Source organism: Nannobrachium achirus (assembly GCF_963921795.1).
Source record: "Nannobrachium achirus genome assembly, chromosome: 11".
NCBI lineage: Eukaryota > Metazoa > Chordata > Actinopteri > Myctophiformes > Myctophidae > Nannobrachium > Nannobrachium achirus.
This window is the reverse complement of record NC_137820.1, coordinates 8,756,758-8,768,434: the sequence shown is the minus strand read 5'-3', so window position 1 is coordinate 8,768,434 and position 11,677 is coordinate 8,756,758. Positions and strand designations below refer to the sequence as shown.

Here is an 11,677-nt window from a genome sequence, read left to right as displayed (position 1 = left end):
CCATCACATTTGGAACCAGAACCGGAACCACCACATTTGGAACCGGAACCATCACATTTAGAACCGGAACCATCACATTTGGAACCAGAACCGGTTCATCACACTGTCAGAGCTGGTATGTGGACAATAGAATTATACATCGTTGGAATTAGTCGTAACACACATCCTGCAGCAGTGGCTCAGGGGTAGAGGTAAAGGCGCTATATAAATGCACCCCCTACTGTACATATGTATGGTCAGCCCTCTTTTCCATGTCGTAACAACAGCATGTTGAAAACTATAGGTGTCTTCTACTTACGTAATCTTTAAAGGTATATTCAGTCAGTGATTGTATTTCATTCAAATAATATAAACATATAATTGGTACATTTTCCATTCATTCTCCTCACTAGAATGTGTGCTGACCATATAAGGACTTCCACCATGGCTCTTGTTACGAGCATAGCTAGATTCGGTTTTCAGAGGTGGCCAGCCAGTCCTCGGCCAATCAGGGTAGAGTATGGCCGTAGTTATGTTATGATGTTTAGTTATGATGGTCAAAATAAAGGTTTTGAGAACCACAGTCGCTCTGAATTAAGAACGTCTGCTCAATGCCTAGATTGTAAACTACTGAACAGCCACAGTCTCTTAGTAAATCAGTATCATACATATCCTGACGCTGGAGACGTAGGCCTACCGATATTCAGTGATTGGGTCTAATGATCAAAATGAGAACATTATAATGGTGTAAAACATCTATAAAAAAAATTAACATTTCCACGCTGTAAGGCCAGTAAGGGACAAGATGACCCCCAGCCACTTTCATTATCACTGAATACACCTTTAAGCTGTCCTTGACCAGTAGTAAAGTTGTACAGGATAGGTAGGTGTGTACTGTTTTCAGTGGTACTCACATATTGTTTTACTTGTTACAAGTTGCAATACCACTACATAAAAATGTAGCAGCCATTTTTAGGGCGGACGGGATGAGACCAGGGGAAAGGGAGGAGTTTATTATGTTAATGGTGAATGCAGAGAGTGAGGGGAGGCAGGCCATAACTGGGGTGGAGAGGATTGGGTCCAGGATGCAGGTGGAGGTTTTCATGCCTGAGGTTTACGGAGGATGGATCGGATGTGGTGATGTCGGTGAAGGCAGTAGTGAGCGGTAGTGGGTGACAGGAGAACAGAGTGATGGCAGGTTCGGGATCTGGGGAGGTGGTGGAAGAGGGGGAAAAAGGTTTTAGGGTTAGGTTTAGGCATACTTTGACTGAGGTTTGGGTTAGGTTTAGGTTTAGGCATAGTGGTTAACATTGACCAGGTTAGCATTCACCAGCGTCGGCAGTTTATCATTTCACCAGGTTAACATTCACCCGCGTCGAACAAATGGAACGTCGATCAAATGTTATGTCGAAATATCGAGGTGGCCAGTTAAAATTGATTCACATTTACTGTTGCTGACGGTGACAGAAGTTCTTGACCATAGAGCAGTGGCGTCAGTTCAGAAAAAGCTAAGGTATGGCAACATGACTGGTGTCGCACACGTGCAAGACACCAGTCATGTTGCCATACCTTAGCAACAGGCATGATACATTTATTTTGAGAAGTACATTCTATTTTTCCCCCGTTTCTACGGTTTGTTCAAGTGCAGCTAAACTTGGCATAAAATAGTAAATGTGCCACAATTAACAATAATGAATTGCACCTGTGCAGCTGACCTGCAGAACCTGGGAATATACCATGTCATGGTATATAATGGAATAAAAGTGTGGAGAATATAATTATAATACCTTGTTAAAGTGACCATTTTTGTTAAATTTTGCATTTGTAGTTATTTTAATGTAATTTAACAACATAACCAGCACAGATAGACAAAGAGACATTCATGGATTTATATTCAAAAGTTAACTTTTATTTTCCCCCCTGGACCCAGGGTATGGCAGCTGCATACCCCTGCCATACCGAATTGACGCCCCTGCCATAGAGTAGCTGGACAAGTAATCGAAAGTCTCTATCCTCATTGGATGAAACTGGTATCTCGGCTGAAAATGTATTTTCTGTTTACTATAAAGAGCTGGAGAGAGGTCTTCTGCGGAACGCACAGCTAGGGTTACGAGCCAGAGCCGGGGGAAGCACAGGAACCGGATCCTACATTGAGGAACCGGAAGCGCTACCATCACATTCGGAACCGGAACCGGTTCATCACACTGTCAAAACTGGTATGTGAACTGACTTCACGTCTGCTATACAATTACAATACAGGTGGTTCCCAAACTGTTTTCTTTCAAGGACCAACCATAACTCTTGAGTGTGTACAAATGGAACTACAGTAAATTGACCCGTAAGGCTAGGGCTCCACCAAAATGACGGCGTCCTGCCGGCGTCGGACGGCGTCAAAAAATTAACCGGGGCGAATTTGAGCGTCCGACGTTGACGTTGACGTCGGCAGTGGAGCACCCTTCATTGATTAAAACGGGAGCGTTCCCAGCGTTGACGTTGACGCGATGCTCGACTCGCCCGGTGGAGCCGGGGGGTAAGGAATCCGACCGGTAAGAGGGAATCGGGAAACAGGGAAAAGCATTGCAAATCTACAAGCTCATAGCGAAGTATGATGAGCTTGTATATCTGCTGTTTTTGGTTTCAATGGGTTAATGAATTGTTTCTTTATCTCCCTTCATTCTCCATGCCAGGCGTCTCTCCTGCCCAACTGCCAGTTTGGAAACCCGCCTGCTGTCACCAGTGTGGGAAAAGCTTCCCAACAGACTTTAGACTCAAAATGCACCAGAGATGGTGCATTGAAAAAACGAAAGACCATCAATGTCACCTGTGTGACAAACGGTTCAGCACGAGCAGTCACCTCAGATGTCATCAGAGGAGAATTCATACAGGATATAAACCTTGGCACTGCTATCAATGTGGCGAAAAGTTCAGCACTGGCAGTGATCTGAAAAGACACCGGGAGACTCATGCATTGGAGAAACCCTACCTCTGTGAAACGTGTGGGGAAAGGTTCAGCAAAAGCGACGATCTGAAATTGCACCGGAATAGGCACAGACTTGAGAAAAACGACATGTGTGACAAGAGCAGTGAAAGTTTCAGAACAAGCGAGGATCTGAAAAGGCACCAGACGACGCACACAGTTTATAAACCCTATATTTGTGACCAGTGTGGGAAAGGTTTCAGGAAGAGAGATACACTTAGAAGTCACCAGATAATTCACACAGGGGAGAAGCCATATTCCTGTGGGCAGTGTGGTAAGAGATTCTCCTCACAGAGTTCTCTTAACATTCATGCGTCTCTCCATACAGGAGTGAAACCCTATCAGTGTGACCAATGTGGGTTAAGGTTCATTGTGAACAATGCTCTCGCACATCACAAGAAAACTCACACAGTAAAACTCACCTTTCCCCACCACTGTGACCAGTGCGGGAAAGGTTTCTACACTCTCGGCAACCTCAAAGAGCACCAGCTAACACATGTGAGGCCCTTCCCCTGTGAGCAGTGTGGTATAAAATTCAAACACGAGATAAGTCTCAAAAGTCACCAGTTAAATCGTCATGAGAGAATTCCTCCGGTGGAGAAACCCCACCTCTGTAGGAAATGTGGGGAAAGGTTCGGCTGTCTTAGTGATTTAAAACGTCATCAGAAACCCAACCACTGTGACCAGTGTGGGAAAAAGTTTAGGTTTGTATGTGATTTAAAACATCATCAGTTAATTCATACAGGGGAGAAACCCTACCACTGTGAGCAGTGCGGTAAGAGATTCAATGCAAAGCATGCTCTGAGAACGCACAGTTTTGTTCACACAGGGGAGAAACCTCACCACTGCGACCAGTGTGGGCAAAGGTTCACCCGTCTTAGTAATTTTAAACGTCATCAGAAACTTCACACAGGGGAGAAAAACAACCACTGTGACCACTGTGATAAAAGGTTCTTCAGAATGTGGGATCTCAAAATGCATCAGAAAACTCATTCAGGGGAGAAACCCTACCCCTGTGATCAGTGTGGGAAAAGGTTCAATGATAAGGGTACTCTGAGAAAGCATCGTTTTGTTCACACGGAGAAACCCTACCCCTGTGATCTGTGTGGGAAAAGGTTCAGGGATGTTTGTGATTTAAAACGTCATCAGCTAGTTCACACGGGTGAAACCTCAAAACTGTGACTAGTGTGGGCAAAGGTTCAACTGTCTTAGTAATTTTAAACGTCATCAGAAACATCACCAGAGAAATCTCTGTGGTAAGATGTTTGCTGAAAAGGGTACTCGCATCAGATTGTTCACACAGGGAAGAAACCCCTGTGAGCAGTGTGGGAAAAGGTTCACCTGTGATAGTCATTTAAAACGTTATCAGAAAACTCATACAGGAGTCATCGGGAAAGGGAAAACCCTACCCTACGAGAAACCCTACCAGTGTGTGCAGTGGTAGGCTCACAGATCACAGGCCAATTCACACAGGAGAAACCATACAAATGTGGCCAGTTTGGGAGAAGGTTCCGAAATAAGTTTAATCTCAAACGTCATCAGAAAATACACACAAGGAAGAAACCCTACACTGTGAGACGTGTGCAAAAAGATTCTTTGAAAATAATCATCTCAAAACGTCACCAGGAAATTGATTGAAAACCGTATTCTATTGACCAGCTGAAAATAGTCTGATATCAAATCAAACTTTATTTATATAGCACATTTACAAACAGTCAGGCTGAACCTAAGTGTTGTACAGGTTAAAACACAAACAATTCAAATAATCAAAGCAAACAAAACAATTCATGGAACAAAACATTTAAAAACAGCAACAGATGATTTACAAAAACAACTAAAAGAAAGATATGCAAATAATTAAAGGCAATTAAAGGCCAAGGGAAAATATGGGTTTTAAGTATGATAAATCATACCAGTTCAGTTGTGTAATACTGCTGCTATGATACTGGTGTATGTTATTTATTCACTGCTGCTTCTGTGTGGGGGGGGGCAGTGGCTCAGGGGTAGAGTTGCCCTCTTAGAACACGGAGGGTTCCCGAAGGGTTCCCAGTTCATCCCGGGCTCCCCCAGAGTCAAGTGTCGAAGAGTCCTTGAGCAGACAAGACTCTGAACCCCTAGTTGCTCCCGGTGAGCAGGTTGGTGCCTTGAATGGTTTCCTCTGCCATCTGTTTGAATGTGTGTGTGAATGGGTGAACATAATGCACAATCTATGTAAAGTGCCTTGGAAAAAGGCGCTATATAAATGCACCATTTATCATTTATAAACTATGTATGGTTAATTTCTTTAATAACTGCTGCTATTGATGGTGTTCTGCTGTCTTATCAGCAGCTGCAGACACAATTTAATCTTCCAAAGGAACATTTTGTTTTTGTTTTCTGCAAAATATGTCACTTTATTAATTCATTGCATTTTCCACTGCCACTTGGTTCCCTTTATAGTAAAGTGGAGGATTTTCTTTTTTTATGTAAATGCAGTGAGATATCTTCATCTCATTTTTATATTCTGTAATACTCTGTGGACTCCCTGGAGGTACAATCCTTCCCCAAGTGGGAGAGGGATTTTAACAATGAATATATAGAGGACGACTGGCAAGAACAGACTAAGAGAAACACAGAACAATCCTTCACAGACTGCACATTACACCTGTGATACTAAACAAAATGGACCGCTCAATATCTCCTCTCTTTTCAGACAGCGCTACAGAGTGTGCCACTTTGTCCCCAGCATATTGTACATTCTGCAAAGTTTTCTTATCGGTTGATTAAAGTTAATGTGAAAACAGGGTTTTAGAAGACTAGGCTGTCTTTTTTAAAGTGTTGAGCTTTGATGGTGCGTCATCTACGGCAGTATGTAGATAGAAGGAGGAGGTGCGTGGGCTAAAAGGTTTGGGAACTGCTAGTTTAGTATTGTGTTGTGTGGCTCACCTTGGTATTAATCTGTGACAAAGAGACTGCACTAGATCAAGCCAGAAACCACACATGATTTTGATTTATTATATTCTTATTGTTGTTGACTTCTCTTCAGCATGAATTTACTTTATGACAGCTGTACCTGTACTTATATTAAATACTAACTTTACTCTGTGTGATTTGGGGGTAGATTTAATCATAGCTTATTGATTTTGTTTTGTTTTCGTCAGTGAAAATGTAAGACCAAAATGTTCCGTCATAGTTTTATTCAACAAAATGAACATTATTGTTATAATATACACGTTCATATTCTGTCATAATGAGAGAAAATGTTACCTTTTGCACTGTCACTTTTCACTTCTGCCCCGAAATTTTAACCTGGTTTCCTGCCAGTGCTGACATTTTACCAGAGCCTGCCCACTTGCTCAGGGGATGAATGTAATCTTGACCATCAGGTCATAATGCGTGTCAGATCCTGTGTCTATAGGTGAGACATGACCTCACAATCTGTTACCATGTGACATGTTCTGAGCTTGTATAGATCTGCTATTTTAGGTACATTAGTAGTGGAGAGAAAATATAACTTAAACAGAAGTAATATGGAGATACAGTGTCACACACGACGGCAACGATTAAAAATAAAATAAGTACAAGAAAATAATTTTGTGTATGATTGTGTTGATTGTGTGGCTGTAGGTGAAATAACTTGAAAATCGGAAAAACTATAAATAAGAAAGAATAACCATAACAACAATAGGTACACAATAGTGCTATATGAGCATTATGGAAGCTCTTTAATATAATGCTACCAGGACCAGTGGTGGAAGAAGTACTCACATTTTTACTGGAGTAAAAGTACAAATACCTTTCCAAATTAGTTCCAAATTAGACATTTACACTCTTATCCACAATGACTACAAGTAGAACCACAATGTAGAAATACTCTGTTAAAAGTTAAACACCTGCAAAAATACAAAAGTATTATATTTGACTTTCTTATATTCGTCAAATATTTTCAATATCTTTAAAAAATAGCAGATTTACAAGATCATAACGCAATGCATTGTGACATGTTGTGATCTTTTAGATCTGCTATTTTGGAGGGAGCCAAGGTATAAAATAGGGCTTAAATGGTTAATGAGTGTTTTGTATTAACTCCCCCATATGATCATTATGATATATTTTTGTTGATAATACTGTTACTTTTTAACTAATTTAATTGTTGATTTAATTCAAACTTTAAAAAACATTGTTTTATTTGTTTGACTAAAACCAATGACTGACCAATCACATATATAAAATGTGACATATTGCTCTGTTTTGATTGAAGATTGATTGAATAATTTATTAGAAGTTTGCAATGGAAAAAAGTACAGTTTCATGACAGTACAAATCACTGGTACAAGGTCAACTAAAAGGAGATCCTAGAAAGCCGAGGCTTATTTCCACAGGAACCACACTTTAAGTATCTCATATAACATTGAAAGACAGACGGATAGAACATAGTACTTTATCTAGGATAATATCAGTTTCAAAAGCATAACATCAAATACAAATGCAGAAAAAAGGGGGGGCATGGGGGCTTAGTCTATTTACAAGTCACGGGTAGCAGCTGTCTGAAGGTGACTTTTCATACCAATTTTGAAGGAGGCTAGGGATTTGCTCTCCTTTAAGGCTTGTGGAGGGCCTTCCACATGTTGATGGTATAGCAGGAGAACGAGTTAGATACTTGTTTAGTGTTAAATCTACGTTGATGATGATTAGTGGTAGCCTGACTGCAAGCGTCAGACTCAATCACACACTTCACCCACCAACAGGGGGTGGTGATGTGCGGACTGAAGTATCAGGCTAGATTATTGGAGCTGCCTCTGGTGTTGTGATCGTGAACATCCTTGACCTTTAAGAAGTAGTTTGCCAGGTACATGGGTATCTTGGAGGTGTAGTGAATCTTGTACACCAGGCCCATTGCAAGATGCTGTACTCAGCTACTTTGAGCCACCCCACGCTTTCGTGGTGATGATCGGTAAGGTGGGTCTGAGGTGGAAGACCAAGCACAACCCTAATTAGTTTGTTCTGGGCTGTTTGGAGCTTCCTTTAACTTTAAGGCAGCTGGGGCGTCGCGATACCAGACAAGGACTCCGTAATCAATGAGGGGCCCAATAAGAGCACCTCCTAGTGTCTTTCGAGATTTAATATTGATCAGCGGGGCAACCCTTTGCAAGAAACAAATTCGTTGGTTGACTTTTTTGATTACCTTGGTGGTCATTTTTTCACTGGATAGGTTAGCCTCCGGGATGCAACCCAGGTAGCAGATGTGTTTTTTTCTTTCTATCACAGTGTCACCTACTTTAATTGTGAAGTTCTCAACTAGGCTAAGTTTCTGACTAGATCCAAAGAGGATACATTCGGTTTTACCTAGGTGAATTGAGAGTCTGTTGTCATTGAGCCAGGTGCAGATCATGTTTAGTTCACAGTTAAGGGCCTTTTCAACCTGCAATATGTCTCTGCCTGAGACTAGGAGAGCCGAGTCATCCGCGAACAGAAACAGGTTGCAGTCACAAGCAGATGACATGTCGTTTACGTATATTAAGAACAACAGTGGTCCTAGTATACTCCCTTGAGGTACTCCACAGTTTACTGGGAGGGGGGGGACAGGGTTCCGTTGACTTCCACCATCTGTTCCCTCCCCACCAAGTAAGAGTGCATCCATCTCACTGCTGTGCTGTCAAGACCAATAGCTTTGAGTTTTTCAATTAGAATAGAATGATCGACGATGTCAAATGCCTTCTGGAGGTCCAGCATGACCATGCCGCAATATTTGCCATCGTGATTTCACGTTTGATGTAATCATTCAAATAGATGAGGCATGTATCTGTGGAATGGGACTCTCTGAAGCCAGACTGGAACGCGTAGATCAGTTTATTCTCTTCAAGATATTTAGCCACCTGTTCATAGACAATTTTTTCCATTACCTTAAAGATGGAACTAAGGATTGAGATTGGCCAGTTGGCAGGGTCAAGTTTACTGCCTTTTTTGTGCAGGGGGGTTACCTTAGCTAATTGGAAGTCCTGGGGGACATAACCCTGCTTGATAGATAGTTTACACAATGCTGTACCCCCTCCAACTGTATATGTTCCCCATTTTCAACTGTTTTTATTTTATTTGTGACACTCGCTTTGGCAATGTGAATGTATGTTTTCTCATGCCAATAAAGCTCTTTGAATTTAATTGACTGATTGTTCAGCATAAGAGCTAAAATGGTCCGCTGTATTGCGGTGCCGCCCTCTAGTGGTCCATACCTGTTAGCTTGTTTGAGACCTGATTATTGTATTATAGATGTAGGCCTTGTTTTGCTTTGATATGTTTTATTATTCTGTTCCTTCTCCAGGGTGTGTTTGTGTCCCTTACTTTTGTTATTTGTTCAGTATTGTTTAGTTTAGTATTTAGCAACTAACAGAAAAACAAGCCAAAAGTTGCAAAGTATCTCATATAACAACACATATAACATTGAATGACAGACGGATAGAACACAGTACTATGCAGTAGATATAGTCAGGTGAAATTTAAATAAAAAGAGACTAAAAAAACTGCAAAAAATATATAGGTCTACAGTAGGTAAATACAAAGAGGGGTCAGGGGAGGGTAAGGCTGGGCTAAGTTTGTTTTTACCAGTTGCGAACGGCTGCGGGCCTGCGGCCACTAAGTGGTTTTTCAGGGCGATTTTAAAGATTTAAAGATTTTAAAGGATGCACTCCTTTAAGGCATTCGGTAAGGCGTTCCACATTTTGGTGGTATAGCAGAAACTGTAGTCTACTATTTCCAATGCAAACTTCTAATAAAGTCTTCAATCAATCAAACAAACACACGGTAGGTGGCGCTATGCAACATGTCAAAGACCTCGTTTGCTTGTGCCTCTCGCGAGATCTGGCAACACACACACACGCACGCACGCACGCATGCATGCACGCGCACACACACACACACACACACACACACATTCCAGTGGAATTGAGCGGCAGCAGTTGAGTTTGTTTCTCCTCTTTTCAGGTAAAAGAGAGTCCTCTTATGTCTGCTTGTTTTCACTTGTTGCGGGCTCACATGATGCTTACCATAAGGATGCATAGGTTAGTTAACAACGTTGATATTGTGGCTCACTCTGCAGTAAGATAACTACCGGTACTTCATATAGTGTGCTATAGCATAGCTGCTAACGCTAGTCCTGGCAATAGCAGTGTTATTGCAATGTAGTTACACACAGGCTAACATAGATCCCTACCACAATCATGCATTACACTTTACTTGACCGTATAAGTCATTATAAAAGGCTTTATAATATGTTATGATTGCATGCTTACATGAGTGCTTATAACTGTTATTATAGCCATATATAGATATAGTCTTATAAGTTGATTATAATGCTTTTATACATGACGTTATGATTATGAAATGCTTTATAATGTGTTATGATTATTGTTATAGGCCTAATGCATGATCATTTATATTCTTATAACTATGATGTTATAAGTAGGTTATAATGCATTATAAGTGTATTCATAACGCACCCCCTCAAGGACCCGCAGGGGTCCCAGGACCCCACTTTGAGAGGCAGTGCAGTGACCAGTGTCCACAGCTGGACACAGGCATGTCCAAAAGATTCACCTCTGCCCCTTGTATCTCTCCCTCCTTTCACTGGCTTTCGGTTGCTGCCTGCAACCGGCACAAAACACAGGAGATATAGGGCTGTTCACTGGCAAAAATCTGGCAATACCAGATATGAAATGTCACTAGGGATGGTCCGATCAGGTTTTTTGGAACCGATCAGCGAGCACCGATCACAAAAGTTTGATCACCCGATACCGATCAATCACCGATCCGATCAAGTTATTATTTATATTTTCTAAATGTTAATCTTTTAACTTTAATTCATTCATTCACTCATGAATTCATTTATATATTTGCTTTATAGTTATTTACCAGCATTACTATGTATTTATTATCATAGCAGTAACTAATTATTCCTTCAGCACTGTGGAAATCAATACCCCAAAATGGCCTCAAGTGGGCATACTGAACGGCTGGTTACCTTTTGATCTAAACCACCGATTATCGCCGATCACGTTTTGATCGGCCCGATCCGATCCATTGCCGATTGATCGGTAACATCTCTAAATGTCATGATTCAATATATTGTGTTATATTGCAATACAGTATGCAAGGCGCATGTAGGCTATTGTCTCCGCCAGGCCGAAAGGCATGGCTAGAGACTGTTTTGCACTGTCTGTCTGTCTGTGTGTGTCCAGGTGTGTGTCCGTCTGTCTTTGAACAGCTAGGCTGTTTGCAGCAAAAATGTGTACACACACAGGGGCCTGTTATAGCACCACCAGGAGGCAGCTATTTGCAAAACACATTTTTTGACTGTACTCCTACAGATTCTGTCCAAATATCACACAAATTGGTACAAAGTACCTCTATAGTCATTAAACTAAACCAGTGTTTCAGAGTTTTCATATTCCATCCTGATCGGCTATTGACTTCCAAAGTCTATGTTGTAACAACATTGTTTCTATACAAAGATATTTTAAACGATTTAATACCTCCCCTCCCCTCTCTGTGTTGTCAGGAGAGTATAGCCAAATGTACTAAACTAGAAGTTTGCGTCCCTTCAGGCCGCTCACCTCTTGTCGCGTCGCGTCTATAGGATATATTATAAAGGCCTAGTAGCCTATTATTTCTCAAATACAAACCCATCAGGTACAGTGTTGGCTTGGTGGGTTATAATACGATATGTTATGATGTTAATGTGGGTAAATG

General features: G+C 41.3%; 1 long non-coding RNA gene across 1 annotated transcript; it reads left to right on the top strand.

The window, feature by feature from the left end:
* The first annotated feature begins 18 nt into the window (after positions 1-18).
* LOC308293741 lies at positions 19-3,170 on the top strand. Its single transcript, XR_013962491.1, has 3 exons — positions 19-115; positions 2,049-2,195; positions 2,667-3,170. It is a non-coding gene; the product is annotated as an uncharacterized lncRNA (long non-coding RNA).
* The last annotated feature ends 8,507 nt before the right edge of the window (positions 3,171-11,677 follow it).